General features: G+C 49.2%; 1 protein-coding gene across 1 annotated transcript in view; it reads right to left on the bottom strand.

Moving 5' to 3' along the window:
- LOC148514803 (C-type lectin domain family 2 member A-like) overlaps positions 1 to 17,996 on the bottom strand; it is a 110,708-nt gene extending 92,712 nt beyond the window's left edge. The window contains exon 1 of the mRNA XM_088480925.1: positions 17,936 to 17,996. The gene's annotated coding sequence lies outside the window, so the exon portion shown is untranslated. The remainder of the gene's footprint in view (positions 1 to 17,935) is intronic.
- Between the last annotated feature and the right edge of the window lie 8,236 nt (positions 17,997 to 26,232).

The raw sequence follows: 26,232 nt of genomic DNA on the forward strand, positions 1-26,232 counted from the left end.
GTTGCGGCCTCTTGGATGCTCGCATAGCTGTGGGTTACCACCCACAGCTTATGCGAGCATCCATGATGATGGTCGCGATGGTCAAGACCATCGTGACCATCGGGCTTGCGACGAGACCCTTGTGGTAGGGTCTCGTTGCCGCAAGCCCCAGAGAGATTTCGGCTCTAACAGAGCCGAGATCTCTCCCACTGACATCACTCGTGATGTCAGTAGGGCCACCCCCAAACGGAGGCGTTCACAAGGTAACGCCTCCGTTTGGGCAGCCACTCCCCCAGCCCGCCCACCAAAGGGGGCGTGCTGTCACTCAACATCGACAGCACGCCCCCTTTGGTACGAGACCCGGAGCGACAGTTTGCCGTCGATATCCGGGTCTCGCGCATGCGCACGACGGAGACGGCTCTATCGTGCGCATGCGCACAGGGCCACCATCGACCCACTTGCGAGTGAATAGCGCTCGCGAATGGGTCTGAATCAGGCCCAGAGTACACAGATGGCCGATTGTAGCGTACTGTGCATGCAAATGCTTTGCAGTGCGCGAACAGTGAACTGCGATCGCATTGCTATCATGCAGAGCACACAAAGCCATTGCAGAGTGAGTGACAGGCAGAGAATGTTTGAGGGTGATGAAAGGGGAGTGGTTGACAAAATGCAGGCGTGTCTGACCGTTTGAACGCCTTTGCATGGGCGTGCATAAACTAGGGGTGAGCGGGTTCGGATTTCTGAAATCCGAACCCCCCCGAGCCCCCCCGATCCGAGTCCGATCCGAGTCAGGCTCGACTTTTCCCGCCTGACTCGGATCTGACATCGAGGCAAAACGTCATCATCCCGCCTTCCGAGTCTCGCGGGTTTTGGATCCTATATAAGGTACCCGCGTCGGCGCCATTTTCTCACTCGGCTGTGGACAGTGAAGAGGGAGGGTGGGAGTTAGTGCTGTGTAGTGTAGTGTAGTGTAGTGCTGCTGTTGTCCACTACTTCAAAGTCCATAGGGGCTGGCTGTGTTGTGCTGTGCTGCTGTTGTTAATAGGGGCTGTGTCCACTACTTCAAAGTCCATAGGGGCTGGCTGGACTGTGTTGTGCAGTCAGTTCCAAAGTCCTGTGCAGTGTCCCAGTCCTAAAGGGGTGCTGTAGTGTTGTCCAGGGGGTGCTCTGTCCATCAGGGGTGCTCCCCCCAAGTGCTAAAAAAATTATATATTTTCTGTGTTTGTGAATTGTGTGCGAAGTAGCCGCACGTGCATCAACAAAGTAGTGCCAAGCGTGCGCCTGTGTCATAAGTAAAGGGCCGGCTGGCTTGACCGTTAAGGGTGCTGTAACCCCCGAAAGTACACTCCAGTCCAAACCAAAAAAAAAATTATTTTCTGTGTTTGTGAATTGTGTGCGCAGTAGCCGCACGTGCATCAACAAAGTAGTGCCAAGCGTGCGCCTGTGTCATAAGTAAAGGGCCGGCTGGCTTGACCGTTAAGGGTGCTGTAACCCCCGAAAGTACACTCCAGTCCAAACCAAAAAAAAAATTATTTTCTGTGTTTGTGAATTGTGTGCGCAGTAGCCGCACGTGCATCAACAAAGTAGTGCCAAGCGTGCGCCTGTGTCATAAGTAAAGGGCCGGCTGGCTTGACCGTTAAAGGGTGCTGTAACCCCCGAAAGTACACTCCAGTCCAAACCAAAAAAAAATTATTTTCTGTGTTTGTGAATTGTGTGCGCAGTAGCCGCACGTGCATCAACAAAGTAGTGCCAAGCGTGCGCCTGTGTCATAAGTAAAGGGCCGGCTGGCTTGACCGTTAAGGGTGCTGTAACCCCCGAAAGTACACTCCAGTCCAAACCTAAAAAAAAATTATTTTCTGTGTTTGTGAATTGTGTGCGCAGTAGCCGCACGTGCATCAACAAAGTAGTGCCAAGAGTGCCCCTGTGTCATAAGTAAAGGGCCGGCTGGCTTGACCGTTAAAGGGTGCTGTAACCCCCGAAAGTACACTCCAGTCCAAACCAAAAAAAAATTATTTTCTGTGTTTGTGAATTGTGTGCGCAGTAGCCGCACGTGCATCAACAAAGTAGTGCCAAGCGTGCGCCTGTGTCATAAGTAAAGGGCCGGCTGGCTTGACCGTTAAAGGGTGCTGTAACCCCTGAAAGTACACTCCAGTCCAAACCAAAAAAAAATTATTTTCTGTGTTTGTGAATTGTGTGCGCAGTAGCCGCACGTGCATCAACAAAGTAGTGTCAAGCGTTCGCCTGTGTCATAAGTAAAGGGCCGGCTGGCTTGACCGTTAAGGGTGCTGTAACCCCCGAAAGTACACTCCAGTCCAAACCAAAAAAAAAATTATTTTCTGTGTTTGTGAATTGTGTGCGCAGTAGCCGCACGTGCATCAACAAAGTAGTGCCAAGCGTGCGCCTGTGTCATAAGTAAAGGGCCGGCTGGCTTGACCGTTAAGGGTGCTGTAACCCCCGAAAGTACACTCCAGTCCAAACCAAAAAAAAAATTATTTTCTGTGTTTGTGAATTGTGTGCGCAGTAGCCGCACGTGCATCAACAAAGTAGTGCCAAGCGTGCGCCTGTGTCATAAGTAAAGGGCCGGCTGGCTTGACCGTTAAAGGGTGCTGTAACCCCCGAAAGTACACTCCAGTCCAAACCAAAAAAAAATTATTTTCTGTGTTTGTGAATTGTGTGCGCAGTAGCCGCACGTGCATCAACAAAGTAGTGCCAAGCGTGCGCCTGTGTCATAAGTAAAGGGCCGGCTGGCTTGACCGTTAAGGGTGCTGTAACCCCCGAAAGTACACTCCAGTCCAAACCTAAAAAAAAATTATTTTCTGTGTTTGTGAATTGTGTGCGCAGTAGCCGCACGTGCATCAACAAAGTAGTGCCAAGAGTGCCCCTGTGTCATAAGTAAAGGGCCGGCTGGCTTGACCGTTAAAGGGTGCTGTAACCCCTGAAAGTACACTCCAGTCCAAACCAAAAAAAAATTATTTTCTGTGTTTGTGAATTGTGTGCGCAGTAGCCGCACGTGCATCAACAAAGTAGTGCCAAGCGTGCGCCTGTGTCATAAGTAAAGGGCCGGCTGGCTTGACCGTTAAGGGTGCTGTAACTCCCGAAAGTACACTCCAGTCCAAACCAAAAAAAAAATTATTTTCTGTGTTTGTGAATTGTGTGCGCAGTAGCCGCACGTGCATCAACAAAGTAGTGCCAAGCGTGCGCCTGTGTCATAAGTAAAGGGCCGTCTGGCTTGACCGTTAAGGGTGCTGTAACCCCCGAAAGTACACTCCAGTCCAAACCTAAAAAAAAATTATTTTCTGTGTTTGTGAATTGTGTGCGCAGTAGCCGCACGTGCATCAACAAAGTAGTGCCAAGCGTGCGCCTGTGTCATAAGTAAAGGGCCGGCTGGCTTGACCGTTAAAGGGTGCTGTAACCCCCAAAGTACACTCCAGTCCAAACCAAAAAAAAATTATTTTCTGTGTTTGTGAATTGTGTGCGCAGTAGCCGCACGTGCATCAACAAAGTAGTGCCAAGAGTGCGCCTGTGTCATAAGTAAAGGGCCGGCTGGCTTGACCGTTAAAGGGTGCTGTAACCCACAAAGTACACTCCAGTCCGAACCAAAAAAAAAATTATTTTCTGTGTTTAGCCGCACGTATATATCAAATCGATATAACATAAATGGAGGACCAAACTTTCTCCGATAAAAATAAAATAGAGAAAGATCAAGAACCACTTCCTCCTAGTGCTGAAGCTGCTGCCACTAGTCATGACATAGACGATAACATGCCATCAACGTCGTCTGCCAAGGCCGATGCCCAATGTCATAGTAGAGGGCACATACAATCCCAAATGGCAAAGTTCAGGAAAATGACCTTGAAAAAGACATTTAAATCAGCTGAAGAGAAACGTAAACTTGCCAATATGCCATTTACGACACGGAGTGGCAAGGAACGGCTAAGGTCGATCCCTAGTATGTTCATGACTAGTGGTTCAGCTTCACATGACGATGGAAGCACTCCTCCCACTAAAAAAATCAAAAGAGTTAAGCTGGCAAAAGCACAGCGAAGAACTGTGCTTTCTAAGAAGATATCACAAATCCCCAAAGAGAGTCCAAGTGTGGTGGTGGTTGCGATGCCTGACCTTCCCAGCACTGGACGGGAAGAGGTGGCTCTTTCCACCATTTGCACGCCCCCTGCAAGTGCTGAAAGGAGCACCCACAGTCCACTTGCTGATATGCAAATTGAAGATGTCACTGTTGAAGTACAACAGGATGAGGATACTGGTGTAGCTGGCGCTGAGGAGGAAGTTGGCGAGGAGGATTCTGATGGTGATGTGGTTTGTTTAAATCAGGCTCCGGGGGAGACAGTTGTTGTCCGTGGGATGAAAAAGCCCATCACGGTCATGCCTGGGCAGAAGACCAAACATTCCACCTCTTTGGTCTGGCAATATTTCTATCCAAATCCGGACAACAACTGTCTTGCCATATGTACCATATGTAAAGGTGAAATAAGTAGGGGTAGGGACGTCAACCACCTAGGAACATCCTCCCTTATACGGCACCTGCAGCGCGTTCATAAAAAGTTACTGTCAAGTTCAGAAACTTTGGCTCAGACCGTAAGCAGTCCAGGGACACCTAAATCCCGTTGTCCTGTTGTATCCAAGCGCCTGCAAACCACACCGTCAACTCCCTCCTCGTCAATTTCCTCCTTAGTCAGGATCGGAAGTAGTCCTGCAGGCCATATCACTGGCATGACTGACTCTCCTATCCGGGATTCCTCCGGAGGATCCTGCATTGCTACGCCTACTGCTGCCACTGCTGCTGTTGCTGCTGCTGCTGGGAGTTGTTCATCATCCCAGAGAGGAAGTAGGAACACCACTACTTTTACTAAACAATTGACCCTCCAACAGTCCTTAGCGAGGAGGATGAAGTACGACAGCAGTCATCCTGAAGCAAAACGTATAACTGAGGCCTTGACTGCTATGTTGGTGTTAGACGTGCGTCCGGTATCCGCCATTAGTGCAGTGGGATTTAGACAATTGATGGAGGTAGTGTGTCCCCGGTTCCAAATCCCGTCTAGATTCCACTTCACTAGGCAGGCGATACCGAGACTGTACAGAAACGTCAGAAAAAGTGTCCTCAGTGTCCTGAAAAATGCCGTTGTACACAATGTCCACTTAACCACGGACATGTGGACAAGTGGAACAGGGCAGACTAAGGACTATATGACTGTGACAGCCCACTGGGTAGATGTATCACCTTACGCAGCAACAGCAGCAGCGTCACCAGTAGCAGCATCTCAGAAACGCCAGCTCGTTACAAGGCAGGCTACGCTGTGTATCACCGGTTTCAGTAAGAGGCACACCGCCGACAACCTCTTAGAGAAACTGAGGGAAATCATCGCCCAGTGGCTTACCCCACTTAGACTCTCCTGGGGATTTGTGATATCTGACAACGCCACCAATATTGTGCGGGCATTACATCTGGGCAAATTCCAGCACGTCCCATGTTTTGCTCACACAATAAACTTGGTGGTGCAGAATTTTCTGAAAAGCGACAGGGGCGTGCAGGAGACGCTTTGGGTGGCCCGAAAAATTTCTGGCCACTTTCGCCATTCAGCGACTGCGTGCCGAAGACTGGAGCGCCAGCAAACACTCTTGAACCTGCCCCGCCATCACCTGAAGCAAGAGGTTGTGACGCGGTGGAACTCAACCCTCTATATGCTTCAGAGGATGGAGGAGCAGCAAAAGGCCATACAAGCCTATACATCCACCTATGACATAGGCAAAGGAGGGGGTATGCACCTGACTCAAGCGCAGTGGAGAATGATTTCCGTGTTGTGCAAGGTTCTTCAGCCCTTCGAACTTGCCACACGTGAAGTCAGTTCAGACACTGCCAGCTTGAGTCAGGTCATTCCCCTCATCAGGCTTTTGCAGAAGCAGCTGGAGAAAGTGAAGGAGGAGCTAAGACGGAGCGATTCCGCTCGGCATGTGGGACTTGTGGATGAAGCCCTTCATTCGCTTTGCCAGGATTCCAGGGTGGTCAATCTGTTGAAATCAGACCACTACATTTTGGCCACCGTGCTCGATCCTAGGTTTAAAGCCTATGTGGTGTCTCTCTTTCCGGCCGACACAAGCCTGCAGAGATGCAAAGACCTGCTGGTGAACACACTGTCAGCTGAAGCGGAACGTGACACGTCAACGGCTCCTTCTTCATTTTCTCCCGCAACTGGGGCTGCCAGGAAAAAACTTAGGTATCCTAAGCAACCCGCTGGCGGTGATGCAGGGCAGGCAGGACCAAGTTTGGACATCTGGTCCGGACTGAAGGACCTGGCAACAATTTCTGACATGTCTACTGTCACTGCATATGATACTGTCACCATTGACAGAATGGTGGAGGATTACATCGGTGACAGCATCCAAGTAGGCATGTCAGACAGTCCATACCTGTACTGGCAGGAAAAAGAGGCAATTTGGAGGCCCCTGTACAAACTGGCTCTATTTTACCTGAGTTGCCCCCCCTCCAGTGTGTACTCCGAAAGAGTGTTTAGTGCAGCCGGGAACCTTGTCAGCGAAAGGCGTAGGAGGTTGCTTCCACAGAATGTGGAGAAGATGATGTTCATCAAAATGAATTATCAGCTCTTCCAGGGAGACCAGCCTCCAGAAGGTACAGAGGGACCTGTGGTGGTGGATTCAAGTGGGGACGAGTTAATACTTTGTGAGGATGAGGATGTACACACTGAAGAGGGTGAGGAATCGGTGGATGAGGAGGATGAGGATGACATCTTGCCTCCGTAGAGCCAGTTTGTGCAGGGACACATTAATTGCCAGCTTGTTTTGTGGGGGCCCAAACGAACCAATCATTTCAGCCACAGTTGTGTGGCAGACCCTGGCGCTGAAATGATTGATTTGTTAAAGTGTGCATGTCCTGTTTATACAACATAAGGGTGGGTGGGAGGGCCCAAGGACAATTCCATCTTGCACCTCTTTTTTTCTTTGCATTATGTACAGTTTGGGGCCTAGTTTTTCTAACTGCCATCCTGCCTGCCACTGCAGTGTCACTCCTAGATGGGTCACGTGTTTGTGCCGCCCACTCGTGTCGCTTAGCATAGTCATCCAGCTACCTCGGTGCAACCTTTTGGACATAAAAACACTATTGTGAGGTGTGAGGTGTTCAGAATAGACTGGAAATGAGTGGAAATTAAGGTTATTGAGGTTAATAATAGCATAGGAGCAGAAAAACCTACAAATTCTGTGATTTTAGCTGTTTTTATGCTTTTTTTCAAAAAAATACAGATCCAAAACACAAAACCCAGAACCCAAAACACGGAAGGGTGGTTTTGGCAAAACCAATCCAGATCCAAAACACGAAGAAAGATCCAGATCCAAAACCAAAACACAAAACACGAAAAGTGGCCGGTGCACACCCCTAGCATAAACTAGCCACTGTGACGGCATACGCAGCTTGTGTACTCACTGCGTGCAGAAAGCTTAGCAATGAGTAAGGCCTGACCTGCTGTAATGGTGCATGAGGCTCCGATGTTACTTGATGGTACTGATGCTTTCGCTGGATTGCAAGGTGTTACGGATGTGAGATAGGGGGACGTGGGCGTCTTTATGGTGGCCTGCGATGACTTTGCTGTTGCATTCATTAGCATATTTGTGCAGTTGAGCTGCGTACGTAATCGAAGCCGCGATCGCAATAGTGATCCATAGTGACTCAGGCCCTTTGTCTGTTTTCAGCAAAGTTTGGATCCCCAAAGGTTACATAAGGTACATGTGTCCTCATACAAACATCCTTTTTGTGGCTGCAGTCGCGCCAAGCACACCCTCTCATCGCACCAGGACCCGTGCGACTCGGCCACACCGAGTGTCTTATTCGCTCAATTTGTGTGTCTAATTCGCACAAATAAATCAACTGGAAGTGACAAAACTACTTAGCTAGATCACACTGATCCATTTGATGTACAGCATTTGTACATCTGTGCGCAGCTATCCAAAATCCTACTATGATGCAGCGGCCACAGATTTTTCACAAGCCAGGCTCCATTGTTGTTTTAGGAGTTTATGGGGTCTATTTACTAAGCAGTGTTAGGAGAAGTGAAAAGTGAAGAGTGAAAAGTGATAAGGTGCCAGCCAATCAGCTCCCAAATGTCATCTTACAGGCTGTGTTTGAAATATGACAGTTGGGAGCTGATTGGCTGGTACCTTATCACTTTTCACTTCTCCAAACACTGCTTAGTAAATAGACCCCTAAATCTAGCTCCAGTGCAGCTAAAGTTGCAGCCCAGCAATCCCAGTACAGACTGAGTGGTGATTCACTGCATCTGCAGTGCGAAAGAAATGCAAAATGTAAAGAAAAAGTTGCACTGCTTGGTGCCGCTTATCTTGCGTGTTGAGGCTTGGTGTATGAGAACATATCTGTAGACTAGTGAGGTCACATGTTGAAATAGAATCGTTATGTGATGCTGGCTGTCGGGATGCCTCCTGTCACAATACCGACAGCGTCATGCCGATGGTTGGTATCCCCACAGGGGTTGGGTAAGTATACTTACCCTCCCCCCTTCTCCCCCTAACCCTCCCTTCTTATAGCCTAACTCTAACCCTGCCCACCCAGCAGCGTCCCGGACTTACCTCATTTGGGTTGATGTCCTTCGGCATTCTGGCATCATGATTAAAATATGCATCAGTATTTTAACTAGGGGTGAGCGGGTTCGGATTTCTGAAATCCGAACCCCCCCGATCCGAGTCCGATCAGAGTCAGGCTCGAGGTTTCCCGCCTGACTCGGATCTGAAATTGAGGCAAAACGACATCATCCCGCTGTCGGATCTCGCGGGTTTTGGATTCTATAAAAGGTACCCGCGTCGGCGCTATTTTCTCACTTGGCTGTGGACAGTGAAGAGGGAGGGTGGGAGTTAGGGCTGGCTGGGCTGTATAGTGTAGTGTAGTGTTGTGCTGTGCTGCCCATAGGGGCTGTGTCCACTCCTCCAAAGTAAATAGGGGCTGGCTGTGTTGTGCTGTGCTGCTGTTGTCCATAGGGGCTGTGTCCACTGCTCCAAAGTCCATAGGGGCTGGCTGGGCTGTGTTGTGCAGTTTGTTGTCCATAGGGGCTGGCTGGGCTCTGTTGTGCAGTCAGTTGTCCATAGGGGCTGTGTCCACTCCAAAGTCTATAGGGGCTGGCTGGGCTGTGTTGTGCAGTGTCTCATAAAGGCTGTAGTCCTAAAGGGGTGCTGTAGTGTTGTCCAGGGGGTGACCTGTCCATCAGGGGTGCTACCCCCAAGTGCAAGAAAAACCCATAGTGGATGCCAAAAAAATATAATAAAATATTTTCTGTCTTTGTGAATTCAGTGCGCAGTAGCCGCACGTGCATCAGAGTGCGCCTGTCATAAATCAAGGGCCGGCTGGCTCGTCTGTTAAAGGGTGGTGTAACCCATAGTGCACGCCAAAAAAATATAATAAAATATTTTCTGTCTTTGTGAATTGAGTGCGCAGTAGCCGCACTTGCATCAGCGTGTGCCTGTCATAAATCAAGGGCCAGCTGGCTCGTCTGTTAAAGGGTGGTGTAACCCCCAAAGTGCGCTCCACAAAAAATAAACAATTCTTTTTTTTCTGTGTTTGTGTGCGAAATGTATGCACAGTAGCCGCATGTGCATCAACAAAGTAGCAGCGCCAAGCATGCGCCTGTGTCCAATAAGTGCTCCAAAAAATAAAAAACTATTTTTTTTTCTGTGTTTGTGACTTGTGTGCACTGTAGCCGCACGTGCATCAACAAAGTAGCAGCGCCAAGCGTGCGCCCGTGTCATAAGTCAAGGGCCGGTTTGGACATCCGGTCCGGACTGAAGGACGTGCCAACAATTTCTGACATGTCTACCATCACTGCATATGATACTGTCACCACTGACAGAATGGTGGAGGATTACATTGGTGACAGCATCCAAGTAGGCATGTCAGACAGTCCGTACCTGTACTGGCAGGAAAAAGAGGAAATTTGGAGGCCCCTGTACAAACTAGGGATGTGCGCCGGACCATTTTTGCCGGATTTGGATTTGGTTCTAATTCGTCGTCCGGCTTTGGATTTGGATTTGCCAAACTGCGGTGACTGGCTTTGGATTTGGATTTGGATTTGGATTTTTTTACAAAAATTGACAAAAAAAGCTAAAATCACATAAATTGGTCTTTTTTTTCTTCCTAGAGTATTATTAACCTCAATAACATTAATTTCCAGTCAATTTAGACCATATCACAGCTTATAATATTGTTTTCAACATTATTGGCCAAAGGTTGCAGTGAGCTGACTGGTTACTAAGCGACAAAGCAGCGGCACAACGACACAGACACCACAGTATAAAGCACATCTATGACACATTGCCACACAGCAGTGGCAGAAATGAAAAGTAGTGCACCCACCCAGTGGGGTACGGCCAGCAGAGTCACAGTACTTGTTTACATAGTGGGCTATGGCCCTAGGAGTCACAGTGCACAATCTTATTAGCATTACACCGCACATAGGGCCTGATTCACATTACACCATAAAGTAGTGTCTCTTATTTATGTTACGACACACAGTAGTGCCCCTTTTACACAATGCCCACAGTAGTGACCCTTTTACACAATGCCCACAGTAGCGGTGTCCCTTACACAATGTCCCCCAGCAGTGGTGCCCCCTATGCAGTCCCCTTAGTAGTAGGGTCCACTATGCAGTGCCCCCAGTAGAATGCCCCCCAGTAGTATGCCCCCCATTAGCAGGCCCCCCCCAGTAGTATGCCCCCCATTAGCAGGCCCCCCCAGTAGTATGCCCCCCATTAGCATGCCACCCAGTAGTATGCCCCCCCAGTAGTATGGCTCCCCCAGTAGTAGGCTGCCCCAGTAGCAGGCCCCCCCAGTAGTAGGCTGCCCCAGTAGTAGCCCCCCCTGTAGTATGGGCCCCCCCTGTAGTATGGCCCCCCCTGTAGTAGGCTGCCCCAGTAGCAGCCCCCCCCAGTAGTAGTAAGCCCCCCCAGTAGTATGGCCCCCCCCAGTAGCAGGCCCCTCAGTAGTATGGCCCCCCCAGTAGCAGACCCCCCCCAGTAGTATAGCCCCCCCAGTAGCAGGCCCCTCTGTAGTATGGCCCCCCCAGTAGTATAGCCCCGCCCAGTAGCAGACCCCCCCCAGTAGTGCAGACCCCCCCAGTAGTATAGCCCCCCCCCAGTAGCAGGCCCCTCTGTAGTATGGCCCCCCAATAGTGCAGATCCCCCCCAGTAGTATGGCCCCTCCAGTAGCAGACCACCCCAGTAGTATAGCCCCCCCCCCAGTAGCAGGCCCCTCTGTAGTATAGCCCCCCCCCAGTAGCAGGCCCCTCTGTAGTATGGCCCCCCCAGTAGTATTGCACCCCCCCAGTAGCAGACCCCCCCCAGTAGTGCAGACCCCCCCCAGTAGTATAGCCCCCCCAGTAGCAGGCCCCTCTGTAGTATGGCCCCCCCAGTAGTATAGCCCCCCCCAGTAGCAGACCCCCCCAGTAGTGCAGACCCCCCCCAGTAGCGCCCCCGGACCTTTGACAAGTAAAAAAATAAAAAAAATAAAACTTACCTGATTCCCCGCTCCCACGCCGTCCGCTCTGTCACACGCTGAGGAGGGAGCCGGAAGATGGAGCTCATGTGTGAGCTCCAGCCGGCTCCCTCCGTGCAGCAGCCAATGAGAGTCTGTGTGACTCTCATTGGCTGCTGTAACAAACACACAGCTGCCGCTGGCGGCTGTGTGTCTGTGTCTGTGTAGGGCAGACCACTATCACTGCGCTCTGCCCTACACGCGAGGAAACCTGATGTCGGATTCTCTAGTGAGAATCCGACATCAGGCGGCCGCCGTTCGGCCCCGAACGGGGATCCGAGTCAGGCGGTGGACTCGGATCCCCAATGTTCGGAGCGGTTCGGATTCCACAGAATCCGAACCGCTCATCTCTAGTACAAACTGGCTCTATTTTACCTGAGTTGCCACCCGTCCAGTGTGTACTCCGAAAGAGTGTTTAGTGCAACCGGGAACCTTGTCAGCGAAAGGTGTAGGAGGTTGCTTCCACAAAATGTGGAGAAGATGATGTTCATAAAAATGAATTATCAACTCTTCCAGGGAGACCAGCCTCCAGAACTTACAGAGGGACCTGTGGTGGTGGATTCCAGCGGGGACGAATTAATACTCTGTGAGGATGAGGATGTACACAACACTGAAGAGGGTGAAGAATCGGTGGATGAGGAGGATGAGGATGACATCTTGCCTCCGTAGAGCCAGTTTGTGCAGGGACAGATTAATTGCCAGTTTGTTTTGTGGGGGCCCAAACGAACCAATCATTTCAGCCACAGTTGTGTGGCAGACCCTGGCGCTGAAATGATTTGTTTGTTAAAGTGTGCATGTCCTATTTATGCAACATAAGGGTGGGTGGGAGGGGGCCCATTGACAATTCCATCTTGCACCTCTTTTTTTTCTTTGCATTATGTACTGTTTGGGGCCTAGTTTTTCAAACTGCCATCCTGTCTGCCACTGCAGTGTCACTCCTAGATGGGCCACGTGTTTGTGCCGCCCACTCGTGTCGCTTAGCATAGTCATCCAGCTACCTCGGTGCAACCTTTTGGACTAAAAATAATATTGTGAGGTGTGAGGTGTTCAGAATAGACTGGAAATTAGTGGAAATTAATGTTATTGAGGTTAATAATAGCATAGGAGCAGAAAAACCCACAAATTCTGTGATTTTAGCTGTTTTTATGTTTTTTTTAACAAAAATACAGATCCAAAACACAAAACCCAGAACCCAAAACACGGAAGGGTGGTTTTGGCAAAACCAATCCAGATCCAAAACACGAAGAAAGATCCAGATCCAAAACCAAAACATGAAAGTGGCCGGCGCACACCCCTAATTTTAACATCTATCTTAAGTCCCGTGTCGGGCTTTACCCGTCGGGATCGCGGCCGCTGGTATCATAATTACATCCCGTTGAAAGAGGACTGCACTACTGTGCAGATACCAGTCTTCCTGTCCCTCCAGAGAGGCTTCATGCCCTGTTCCTACATCGCCTCTGAGGTCACTACAGAGCATGTGCAGGGGCCATCTGGTCTTTACTCTGTCCTGTGAAGAACAGCATGGTGGGAGACAGAAATCTCCTGCTTAGCTCCTATGAGAGACCTGGTTAATACCTACATCTATCCCCGTTCTAGCATCCTGCACCTCTACTCGTTAGCAGCCTACACTCACCGGTTGGTGATCTGTATAACACCCTGCTTTGCTCAACCTCCATTCCATCAACACCATTGTGCATATAACAATGAGTACGGCTGTACCTGCTATCTATTAATAAACCAACACCACTGGTTAAGTAACTGGGATGTTCATAGTGTGAGTCATCCGCTGGTGTGTGCCTATATAATTCTGAAATATCAACACCTGTACACACATAATTTCCAACACCTTTTGTATCCAGAGGTGCCGGGGTCCACACATTTATTAATATTGAACCCTGTTTAATAATATATCTTTTACATTTCTCCTTAAATTATTATATAGTGTCTGTTTATACTGTACACAACATTTTTTAAAATGCATCTTATTAAAATACATACACACACATTAGTAGCATACACGGAAGAGAAATACATTTCATTTTTGCTTCCAGTACTTAGATATAATAATAAAATAACACTTGTAGAAGAAATAAGCAAATATGTGACATTTATGAACTTCTAGTAGTGTAGATACAGAACAACAGTCTTCGTTTAGACCAGAAGAACCGGTTTATGTTCTCTTCAGTTTCTTCCCTACACTGTATTAGTATATAGGACGGGTCTTACATACTGGCCTGTGGTTTGACTGTGCTTTCGGTTGTACGGTTTCCATTTGTCTTATTAGGATGTTTTTATGATTTGCCTCTTGCAGGATGTGACTTGTGGTTTCTACATTCACAGTCAGTGTCTCTGCTCTCATCCTCTGGTTCTAGAACCCGAGACTTGTCTCTGAGAATTCGGATTACCTGATTGCCACCATCTGGCCCACTAAGGGTGCTAACCAAAGGATTTGCCTTCCTTTATAAGGGGCCTGACTCAGCTTGGATCACAGTTGCTAATACGCAACGCAATTGGGCGATTGTTGCATTTTGCGAATGCATACGCATAGCAGCGCACGTGTGCGAACCAGCCACTGTGATCGCAGAGGCTACGCAGGTCCATCACGGTGTGATTGACAGGAAGTACCGTTTGTGGGTGGTGACGGGAGGGGTGGTCGGGCGAATGCAGGCGTGCCAGTGCGTTTCAACGCCGTTGCTGGGACGTGCATAAATTATCCACTGCGTGGCCATACGCAGCCTGAGGTCTCATAGCGTGCGTGACTGTTAACAATTTCTGAGTAAAGTCAGGGCTTGTGCATGTGTGGGTACGGGTCCGACAGTACTCGATGTTACAGATGGTTTCGCTATTCTGCTAAGTATTACAGATGAGCGTATGGTAAAGTGGGCATCCTTAGGTAGAGCTGAGAGGGCATTGTGCATAGTTGCCGACTTTCTGGCTGCTCCTTCTGGGAGGGAGCAGCCAGATCGGCAGGGCAGCGGGGGGCGTGGCCAGAAAAGGGGTCATGTCTGGACGGTGCCTGACGTCTGTAGGTATAACGGGGGCGGGGTCACATGATCGCGTTATTTTGGCCCCACCCCCGCTACACAACGCCGATAATACAGGCATTGTAGGGCAGGGGGCGGGGCCAAAATGACGCGAATCGCGTCACTGGCTGCCCTCGCAGCGGGGGTTTACAGTAAATTGCAGGGGAAGTCAGGGGGATCGGCGGCCGCCGGGAGGCTTGCCCGCCTTTCCGGGGGGGCGGGAGCTGCACCCGATTATCGGGAGGCTCCCGCCCAAATCGGGAGGGTAGGCAACATTGGCATTGTGATCGTAATGGATTAGCATACTTTCGCAGTGGGACTGCGTACGCATTAGCAATTTCAATAGCAGTTGCGATCCGTGCTCAGTCAGGCCCAAAGACAACAAAAATAGAAAAAAGTCACATGCACAACACAACACATCTAGTGGTGATAATGAAAACATAAGAGCACTTTTTAAAAAATAGTTCTGCTTCATCTAATTTATTTTAGCAGATTTCAGACCAATGGCTTTTCCAGAAAGGCCATGTGTAACATTTCAAATAAAGATCAAGTACGACAAAAAGCGCTTGGATTATTTTATTGCTATATATCAATCGCTTAAAGCACTGTGGCCCTCATTCAGAGCCGTACGCTCTGAGCAGAGCGCACGCTCTGAATGAGGGCCGGCCTCCATGAAAATGGAGCGTCCTTCTGGACGCTCGTATAGCTGTGGGTCACCACCCACAGGCTATACGAGCGTGCATTTTGATGGCCGCGATGGTCGAGACCATCGCGACCATCGAAATTTCGAGCCGGAGCCAGCGGTTGAGGTTTTCAACTGCAAGCTCCGGAGTGATTTTGGCTCTATCAGAGCCAAAATCACTCCCACTGACATCACTAGTGATGTCAGTGGGCCGACTTTTGATGGGAGGCGTTCCCGTGGGAACGCCCCCGTCAGGGAGGCACGCCCCCGGCACGCCTACCAAAGGGGGCGTGCTGTCAATCAACATTGACAGCACGCCCCCTTTGATCGGACACAACGAGCGAAGGACTTTCCTTCGCTCGTCGCGTCTGGCGCATGCGCACGACGGAGCTCCCTCCGTCGTGCGCATGCTCAGTCCAGAACATCGACCCACTTGCGAGCGGACAGCCGCTCGCGAGTGGGTCTGAATCAGGCCCTGTGTCTGTAATCTCCTACATTGTTCTAGATCTCACTGTGACTGCTGGGACTTTCCAAACTCCCACCCCCGCAGCTGAAGTGATACCTGAACATTCATCAGTGCAGTTAAACAGTCTGGCAGTGAATTATAATTAATTGATCAGAGGTTCACAAACTCGGTCCTAAAGGTGCATACACACGTACCGATTTTCGTTCAGATTTTCCCTTGAAAAATATAACGATTTTTCGAAGTGTAATGAACGATTTTATCAACGATTTTAACAACAATGAACGAAGAACTCCTTTCCTTAATGAAAATCGTCATGCTGGACAACCTGAAGGGACGATAAATGAAAACTACAAACTACAAACGGGAGGGCGCATTGGTGATTTTCGTTCATCGTTATAACTCAGAAACTGAACGATTTTTTGAATGACTTAATGATAACAACGTCGTAAACGACAAATCGTTCAAAAAATCGTTACGTGTGTATGCACCATAACAGTCCAGGTTTTCATGATAAAGCACAGGTGACTTAATTAGTACATCAGTCAGTTTGATCTAACAGATTTTCTCTAAGCTGCGGAGATGGCTGTGATCTTGCAAAAAAGTTTTATGGCCTGAAAGCCTACTCTCCACAAGAACAGAAGCTATGTAGGAGAAATTAAATGGGGGAAAATGTGTTACTGTGAAGGTGGGGGAGGGGGGATGTTACTACAACGGGGGGCTATAGGCCTGATTCAGCGAAGGGCGCTGCTGCAAATTTGTATGCATCGGTTATGTGAAAATATGCAAATGTATCAGCCTCCTAGATTTGTATGGAGACGCACAGTGGCGGCTTTGCAAAACATCGATCACACATCGGACGAGGGTCGACCATCTGTGTAACCCTATTGCTGTGCAGAAAGGCTGCCGTAACTGAGACGACGGAGCCATTTTTTCTGTGTATGTGGTCACATTCGCCTGTGACACGCCAGTAAACGGTTGCGACATGCCTGTGCTTGAGTTGACACTCCCCCGTTACCTCCCACAAAGCTCTGTGACTGTCAATCACACTGCGGCCAAATCCTATCTGTGAGCGATGTTGGTACAAGTTTGCTACAAATGCCAGGGGCAAAGGATTTCTAGACAGGGGTTTCCAAATGTTTGATTTTAGAGCTAGTGTGGCCAGTCCATGAAGAGGGCATAATTAGCACTTATCCAGCTATAATACGTGTCATACAAAGTGTATTGTGTGTCAGAATTCCAGCTTATACAGTATAGGACCAGCAATCACAGTAAGCCATTAGAGACGGCAGTAGGGCCATCCTGCCTAAGCTGAATATTCTTATTTCAGATGTGGGAGCATTCCAGAGCATTGGAGCAAGTCTAGGCGTTTGGGGGAGCAGCAGAGATACCTAGCACTGCCCTGGGCATATATGTACACATTGGTTTCCTTGTGGACTGGATAGTGTATGTTATGCAGTATTAATAATTATCCACATAGATTGTCTGTAGTAGTGCACCCCATAGATTGTCTATAGTAGTGCACCCCATAGATTGTCTATAGTAGTGCACCCCATAGATTGTCTGTAGTAGTGCACCCCATAGATTGTCTATAGTAGTGCACCCCATAGATTGTCTATAGTAGTGCATGTATTCCAGATCTTCTTGTTGGTGCACAGGTGTAATCATTACTGGTTTTGGTATTTATTTCATTTACGATACTGAGATCTTTAAAACATGCAGCTCTAGTAAAGTTTAACTATATACTGTTATTGTGGTCATGGTGTGGGCTGGGGGAGGGGTGTTTCCAGGCAACTGGAAACCCCCCTGCAGTTGCCTATGCGTGCACGGTGCCACTCATACGCATGTGCAGTATGCAACTGCTAAAACATTGGCTAAGCATCCATCTCTGAATAAGGCCCTATGACACAGGGGAGATATGGGGAAGACTTTGTTACAGATGTGTGGTGTGAAAGTTTTACTACATAGGTGGGATTTTATTACTACTGGGAGGGTAGTCTTTTATAAGGGAGGAAAGAGGGAGAAATGTGCTACTACAGAGGTGATGGGAGGGGAATGTGTTACTACAGATGTGATAGGAGTGGATAGTGGTACCTCAGAGATGATGGGAGAAATGTACTACAGAAGTGATGGGAATATGTTACTATAGATGGTATAGGAGGCGGGGGCGTATCTATAATGGGTGCAGGGCCCCGCACTGCACACCCTGCACCCATAGAATTACTTACCTCTCCGGAGTCCCACGTCAGCGCGGGGTCCGGCGCTGTAAAAACGACTGGAATATGGCTGCCGCGGCAATCCCAGTACAGACTGAGTGGTGATTCACTGCATCTGCAGTGCGAAAGAAATGCAAAATGTAAAGAAAAAGTTGCACTGCTTGGTGCCGCTTATCTTGCGTGTTGAGGCTTGGTGTATGAGAACATATCTGTAGACTAGTGAGGTCACATGTTGAAATAGAATCGTTATGTGATGCTGGCTGTCGGGATGCCTCCTGTCACAATACCGACAGCGTCATGCCGATGGTTGGTATCCCCACAGGGGTTGGGTAAGTATACTTACCCTCCCCCCTTCTCCCCCTAACCCTCCCTTCTTATAGCCTAACTCTAACCCTGCCCACCCAGCAGCGTCCCGGACTTACCTCATTTGGGTTGATGTCCTTCGGCATTCTGGCATCATGATTAAAATATGCATCAGTATTTTAACTAGGGGTGAGCGGGTTCGGATTTCTGAAATCCGAACCCCCCCGATCCGAGTCCAATCAGAGTCAGGCTCGAGGTTTCCCGCCTGACTCGGATCTGAAATTGAGGCAAAACGACATCATCCCGCTGTCGGATCTCGCGGGTTTTGGATTCTATAAAAGGTACCCGCGTCGGCGCTATTTTCTCACTTGGCTGTGGACAGTGAAGAGGGAGGGTGGGAGTTAGGGCTGGCTGGGCTGTATAGTGTAGTGTAGTGTTGTGCTGTGCTGCCCATAGGGGCTGTGTCCACTCCTCCAAAGTAAATAGGGGCTGGCTGTGTTGTGCTGTGCTGCTGTTGTCCATAGGGGCTGTGTCCACTGCTCCAAAGTCCATAGGGGCTGGCTGGGCTGTGTTGTGCAGTTTGTTGTCCATAGGGGCTGGCTGGGCTCTGTTGTGCAGTCAGTTGTCCATAGGGGCTGTGTCCACTCCAAAGTCTATAGGGGCTGGCTGGGCTGTGTTGTGCAGTGTCTCATAAAGGCTGTAGTCCTAAAGGGGTGCTGTAGTGTTGTCCAGGGGGTGACCTGTCCATCAGGGGTGCTACCCCCAAGTGCAAGAAAAACCCATAGTGGATGCCAAAAAAATATAATAAAATATTTTCTGTCTTTGTGAATTGAGTGCGCAGTAGCCGCACTTGCATCAGCGTGTGCCTGTCATAAATCAAGGGCCAGCTGGCTCGTCTGTTAAAGGGTGGTGTAACCCCCAAAGTGCGCTCCACAAAAAATAAACAATTCTTTTTTTTCTGTGTTTGTGTGCGAAATGTATGCACAGTAGCCGCATGTGCATCAACAAAGTAGCAGCGCCAAGCATGCGCCTGTGTCCAATAAGTGCTCCAAAAAAAAAAAAACTATTTTTTTTTCTGTGTTTGTGACTTGTGTGCACTGTAGCCGCACGTGCATCAACAAAGTAGCAGCGCCAAGCGTGCGCCCGTGTCATAAGTCAAGGGCCGGTTTGGACATCCGGTCCGGACTGAAGGACGTGCCAACAATTTCTGACATGTCTACCATCACTGCATATGATACTGTCACCACTGACAGAATGGTGGAGGATTACATTGGTGACAGCATCCAAGTAGGCATGTCAGACAGTCCGTACCTGTACTGGCAGGAAAAAGAGGAAATTTGGAGGCCCCTGTACAAACTAGGGATGTGCGCCGGACCATTTTTGCCGGATTTGGATTTGGTTCTAATTCGTCGTCCGGCTTTGGATTTGGATTTGCCAAACTGCGGTGACTGGCTTTGGATTTGGATTTGGATTTGGATTTTTTTACAAAAATTGACAAAAAAAGCTAAAATCACATAAATTGGTCTTTTTTTTCTTCCTAGAGTATTATTAACCTCAATAACATTAATTTCCAGTCAATTTAGACCATATCACAGCTTATAATATTGTTTTCAACATTATTGGCCAAAGGTTGCAGTGAGCTGACTGGTTACTAAGCGACAAAGCAGCGGCACAACGACACAGACACCACAGTATAAAGCACATCTATGACACATTGCCACACAGCAGTGGCAGAAATGAAAAGTAGTGCACCCACCCAGTGGGGTACGGCCAGCAGAGTCACAGTACTTGTTTACATAGTGGGCTATGGCCCTAGGAGTCACAGTGCACAATCTTATTAGCATTACACCGCACATAGGGCCTGATTCACATTACACCATAAAGTAGTGTCTCTTATTTATGTTACGACACACAGTAGTGCCCCTTTTACACAATGCCCACAGTAGTGACCCTTTTACACAATGCCCACAGTAGCGGTGTCCCTTACACAATGTCCCCCAGCAGTGGTGCCCCCTATGCAGTCCCCTTAGTAGTAGGGTCCACTATGCAGTGCCCCCAGTAGAATGCCCCCCAGTAGTATGCCCCCCATTAGCAGGCCCCCCCCAGTAGTATGCCCCCCATTAGCAGGCCCCCCCAGTAGTATGCCCCCCATTAGCATGCCACCCAGTAGTATGCCCCCCCAGTAGTATGGCTCCCCCAGTAGTAGGCTGCCCCAGTAGCAGGCCCCCCAGTAGTAGGCTGCCCCAGTAGTAGCCCCCCCTGTAGTATGGGCCCCCCCTGTAGTATGGCCCCCCCTGTAGTAGGCTGCCCCAGTAGCAGCCCCCCCCAGTAGTAGTAAGCCCCCCCAGTAGTATGGCCCCCCCAGTAGTATGGCCCCCCCAGTAGCAGGCCCCTCAGTAGTATGGCCCCCCCAGTAGCAGACCCCCCCCAGTAGTATAGCCCCCCCAGTAGCAGGCCCCTCTGTAGTATGGCCCCCCCAGTAGTATAGCCCCGCCCAGTAGCAGACCCCCCCCAGTAGTGCAGACCCCCCCAGTAGTATAGCCCCCCCCAGTAGCAGGCCCCTCTGTAGTATGGCCCCCCAATAGTGCAGATCCCCCCCAGTAGTATGGCCCCTCCAGTAGCAGACCACCCCAGTAGTATAGCCCCCCCCAGTAGCAGGCCTCTCTGTAGTATAGCCCCCCCCCAGTAGCAGGCCCCTCTGTAGTATGGCCCCCCCAGTAGTATTGCGCCCCCCCAGTAGCAGACCCCCCCAGTAGTGCAGACCCCCCCCAGTAGTATAGCCCCCCCAGTAGCAGGCCCCTCTGTAGTATGGCCCCCCCAGTAGTATAGCCCCCCCCAGTAGCAGACCCCCCCAGTAGTGCAGACCCCCCCCAGTAGCGCCCCCGGACCTTTGACAAGTAAAAAAATAAAAAAAATAAAACTTACCTGATTCCCCGCTCCCACGCCGTCCGCTCTGTCACATGCTGAGGAGGGAGCCGGAAGACGGAGCTCATGTGTGAGCTCCAGCCGGCTCCCTCCATGCAGCAGCCAATGAGAGTCTGTGTGACTCTCATTGGCTGCTGTAACAAACACACAGCTGCCGCTGGCGGCTGTGTGTCTGTGTCTGTGTAGGGCAGACCACTATCACTGCGCTCTGCCCTACACGCGAGGAGACCTGATGTCGGATTCTCTAGTGAGAATCCGACATCAGGCGGCCGCCGTTCGGCCCCGAACGGGGATCCGAGTCAGGCGGTGGACTCGGATCCCCAATGTTCGGAGCGGTTCGGATTCCACAGAATCCGAACCGCTCATCTCTAGTACAAACTGGCTCTATTTTACCTGAGTTGCCACCCGTCCAGTGTGTACTCCGAAAGAGTGTTTAGTGCAACCGGGAACCTTGTCAGCGAAAGGTGTAGGAGGTTGCTTCCACAAAATGTGGAGAAGATGATGTTCATAAAAATGAATTATCAACTCTTCCAGGGAGACCAGCCTCCAGAACTTACAGAGGGACCTGTGGTGGTGGATTCCAGCGGGGACGAATTAATACTCTGTGAGGATGAGGATGTACACAACACTGAAGAGGGTGAAGAATCGGTGGATGAGGAGGATGAGGATGACATCTTGCCTCCGTAGAGCCAGTTTGTGCAGGGACAGATTAATTGCCAGTTTGTTTTGTGGGGGCCCAAACGAACCAATCATTTCAGCCACAGTTGTGTGGCAGACCCTGGCGCTGAAATGATTTGTTTGTTAAAGTGTGCATGTCCTATTTATGCAACATAAGGGTGGGTGGGAGGGGGCCCATTGACAATTCCATCTTGCACCTCTTTTTTTTCTTTGCATTATGTACTGTTTGGGGCCTAGTTTTTCAAACTGCCATCCTGTCTGCCACTGCAGTGTCACTCCTAGATGGGCCACGTGTTTGTGCCGCCCACTCGTGTCGCTTAGCATAGTCATCCAGCTACCTCGGTGCAACCTTTTGGACTAAAAATAATATTGTGAGGTGTGAGGTGTTCAGAATAGACTGGAAATTAGTGGAAATTAATGTTATTGAGGTTAATAATAGCATAGGAGCAGAAAAACCCACAAATTCTGTGATTTTAGCTGTTTTTATGTTTTTTTTAACAAAAATACAGATCCAAAACACAAAACCCAGAACCCAAAACACGGAAGGGTGGTTTTGGCAAAACCAATCCAGATCCAAAACACGAAGAAAGATCCAGATCCAAAACCAAAACATGAAAGTGGCCGGCGCACACCCCTAATTTTAACATCTATCTTAAGTCCCGTGTCGGGCTTTACCCGTCGGGATCGCGGCCGCTGGTATCATAATTACATCCCGTTGAAAGAGGACTGCACTACTGTGCAGATACCAGTCTTCCTGTCCCTCCAGAGAGGCTTCATGCCCTGTTCCTACATCGCCTCTGAGGTCACTACAGAGCATGTGCAGGGGCCATCTGGTCTTTACTCTGTCCTGTGAAGAACAGCATGGTGGGAGACAGAAATCTCCTGCTTAGCTCCTATGAGAGACCTGGTTAATACCTACATCTATCCCCGTTCTAGCATCCTGCACCTCTACTCGTTAGCAGCCTACACTCACCGGTTGGTGATCTGTATAACACCCTGCTTTGCTCAACCTCCATTCCATCAACACCATTGTGCATATAACAATGAGTACGGCTGTACCTGCTATCTATTAATAAACCAACACCACTGGTTAAGTAACTGGGATGTTCATAGTGTGAGTCATCCGCTGGTGTGTGCCTATATAATTCTGAAATATCAACACCTGTACACACATAATTTCCAACACCTTTTGTATCCAGAGGTGCCGGGGTCCACACATTTATTAATATTGAACCCTGTTTAATAATATATCTTTTAAATTTCTCCTTAAATTATTATATAGTGTCTGTTTATACTGTACACAACATTTTTTAAAATGCATCTTATTAAAATACATACACACACATTAGTAGCATACACGGAAGAGAAATACATTTCATTTTTGCTTCCAGTACTTAGATATAATAATAAAATAACACTTGTAGAAGAAATAAGCAAATATGTGACATTTATGAACTTCTAGTAGTGTAGATACAGAACAACAGTCTTCGTTTAGACCAGAAGAACCGGTTTATGTTCTCTTCAGTTTCTTCCCTACACTGTATTAGTATATAGGACGGGTCTTACATACTGGCCTGTGGTTTGACTGTGCTTTCGGTTGTACGGTTTCCATTTGTCTTATTAGGATGTTTTTATGATTTGCCTCTTGCAGGATGTGACTTGTGGTTTCTACATTCACAGTCAGTGTCTCTGCTCTCATCCTCTGGTTCTAGAACCCGAGACTTGTCTCTGAGAATTCGGATTACCTGATTGCCACCATCTGGCCCACTAAGGGTGCTAACCAAAGGATTTGCCTTCCTTTATAAGGGGCCTGACTCAGCTTGGATCACAGTTGCTAATACGCAACGCAATTGGGCGATTGTTGCATTTTGCGAATGCATACGCATAGCAGCGCACGTGTGCGAACCAGCCACTGTGATCGCAGAGGCTACGCAGGTCCATCACGGTGTGATTGACAGGAAGTACCGTTTGTGGGTGGTGACGGGAGGGGTGGTCGGGCGAATGCAGGCGTGCCAGTGCGTTTCAACGCCGTTGCTGGGACGTGCATAAATTATCCACTGCGTGGCCATACGCAGCCTGAGGTCTCATAGCGTGCGTGACTGTTAACAATTTCTGAGTAAAGTCAGGGCTTGTGCATGTGTGGGTACGGGTCCGACAGTACTCGATGTTACCGATGGTTTCGCTATTCTGCTAAGTATTACAGATGAGCGTATGGTAAAGTGGGCATCCTTAGGTAGAGCTGAGAGGGCATTGTGCATAGTTGCCGACTTTCTGGCTGCTCCTTCCGGGAGGGAGCAGCCAGATCGGCAGGGCAGCGGGGGGCGTGGCCAGAAAAGGGGGCATGTCTGGACGGTGCCTGACGTCTGTAGGTATAACGGGGGCGGGGTCACGTGATCGCGTTATTTTGGCCCCACCCCCGCTACACAACGCCGATAATACAGGCATTGTAGGGCAGGGGGCGGGGCCAAAATGACGCGAATCGCGTCACTGGCTGCCCTCGCAGCGGGGGTTTACAGTAAATTGCAGGGGAAGTCAGGGGGATCGGCGGCCGCCGGGAGGCTTGCCCGCCTTTCCGGGGGGGCGGGAGCTGCACCCGATTATCGGGAGGCTCCCGCCCAAATCGGGAGGGTAGGCAACATTGGCATTGTGATCGCAATGGATTAGCATACTTTCGCAGTGGGACTGCGTACGCATTAGCAATTTCAATAGCAGTTGCGATCCGTGCTCAGTCAGGCCCAAAGACAACAAAAATAGAAAAAAGTCACATGCACAACACAACACATCTAGTGGTGATAATGAAAACATAAGAGCACTTTTTAAAAAATAGTTCTGCTTCATCTAATTTATTTTAGCAGATTTCAGACCAATGGCTTTTCCAGAAAGGCCATGTGTAACATTTCAAATAAAGATCAAGTACGACAAAAAGCGCTTGGATTATTTTATTGCTATATATCAATCGCTTAAAGCACTGTGGCCCTCATTCAGAGCAGTACGCTCTGAGCAGAGCGCACGCTCTGAATGAGGGCCGGCCTCCATGAAAATGGAGCGTCCTTCTGGACGCTCGTATAGCTGTGGGTCACCACCCACAGGCTATACGAGCGTGCATTTTGATGGCCGCGATGGTCGAGACCATCGCGACCATCGAAATTGCGAGCCGGAGCCTGCGGTTGAGGTTTTCAACTGCAAGCTCCGGAGTGATTTTGGCTCTATCAGAGCCAAAATCACTCCCACTGACATCACTAGTGATGTCAGTGGGCCGGCTTTTGACGGGAGGCGTTCCCGTGGGAACGCCCCCGTCAGGGAGGCACGCCCCCGGCACGCCTACCAAAGGGGGCGTGCTGTCAATCAACATTGACAGCACGCCCCCTTTGATCGGACACAACGAGCGAAGGACTTTCCTTCGCTCGTCGCGTCTGGCGCATGCGCACGACGGAGCTCCCTCCGTCGTGCGCATGCTCAGTCCAGAACATCGACCCACTTGCGAGCGGACAGCCGCTCGCGAGTGGGTCTGAATCAGGCCCTGTGTCTGTAATCTCCTACATTGTTCTAGATCTCACTGTGACTGCTGGGACTTTCCAAACTCCCACCCCCGCAGCTGAAGTGATACCTGAACATTCATCAGTGCAGTTAAACAGTCTGGCAGTGAATTATAATTAATTGATCAGAGGTTCACAAACTCGGTCCTAAAGGTGCATACACACGTACCGATTTTCGTTCAGATTTTCCCTTGAAAAATATAACGATTTTTCGAAGTGTAATGAACGATTTTATCAACGATTTTAACAACAATGAACGAAGAACTCCTTTCCTTAATGAAAATCGTCATGCTGGACAACCTGAAGGGACGATAAATGAAAACTACAAACTACAAACGGGAGGGCGCATTGGTGATTTTCGTTCATCGTTATAACTCAGAAACTGAACGATTTTTTGAATGACTTAATGATAACAACGTCGTAAACGACAAATCGTTCAAAAAATCGTTACGTGTGTATGCACTAGGGGTGTGCACCGGCCACTTTTCGTGTTTTGTGTTTTGGTTTTGGATCTGGATCTTTCTTCGTGTTTTGGATCTGGATTGGTTTTGCCAAAACCACCCTTCCGTGTTTTGGGTTCTGGGTTTTGTGTTTTGGATCTGTATTTTTTTGAAAAAAAGCATAAAAACAGCTAAAATCACAGAATTTGTAGGTTTTTCTGCTCCTATGCTATTATTAACCTCAATAACCTTAATTTCCACTCATTTCCAGTCTATTCTGAACACCTCACACCTCACAATAGTGTTTTTATGTCCAAAAGGTTGCACCGAGGTAGCTGGATGACTATGCTAAGCGACACGAGTGGGCGGCACAAACACGTGACCCATCTAGGAGTGACACTGCAGTGGCAGACAGGATGGCAGTTAG

Source organism: Taudactylus pleione, unplaced genomic scaffold (assembly GCF_031769625.1).
Source record: "Taudactylus pleione unplaced genomic scaffold, aTauple2 ptg000258l, whole genome shotgun sequence".
Classification (NCBI taxonomy): Eukaryota; Metazoa; Chordata; class Amphibia; order Anura; family Myobatrachidae; genus Taudactylus; species Taudactylus pleione.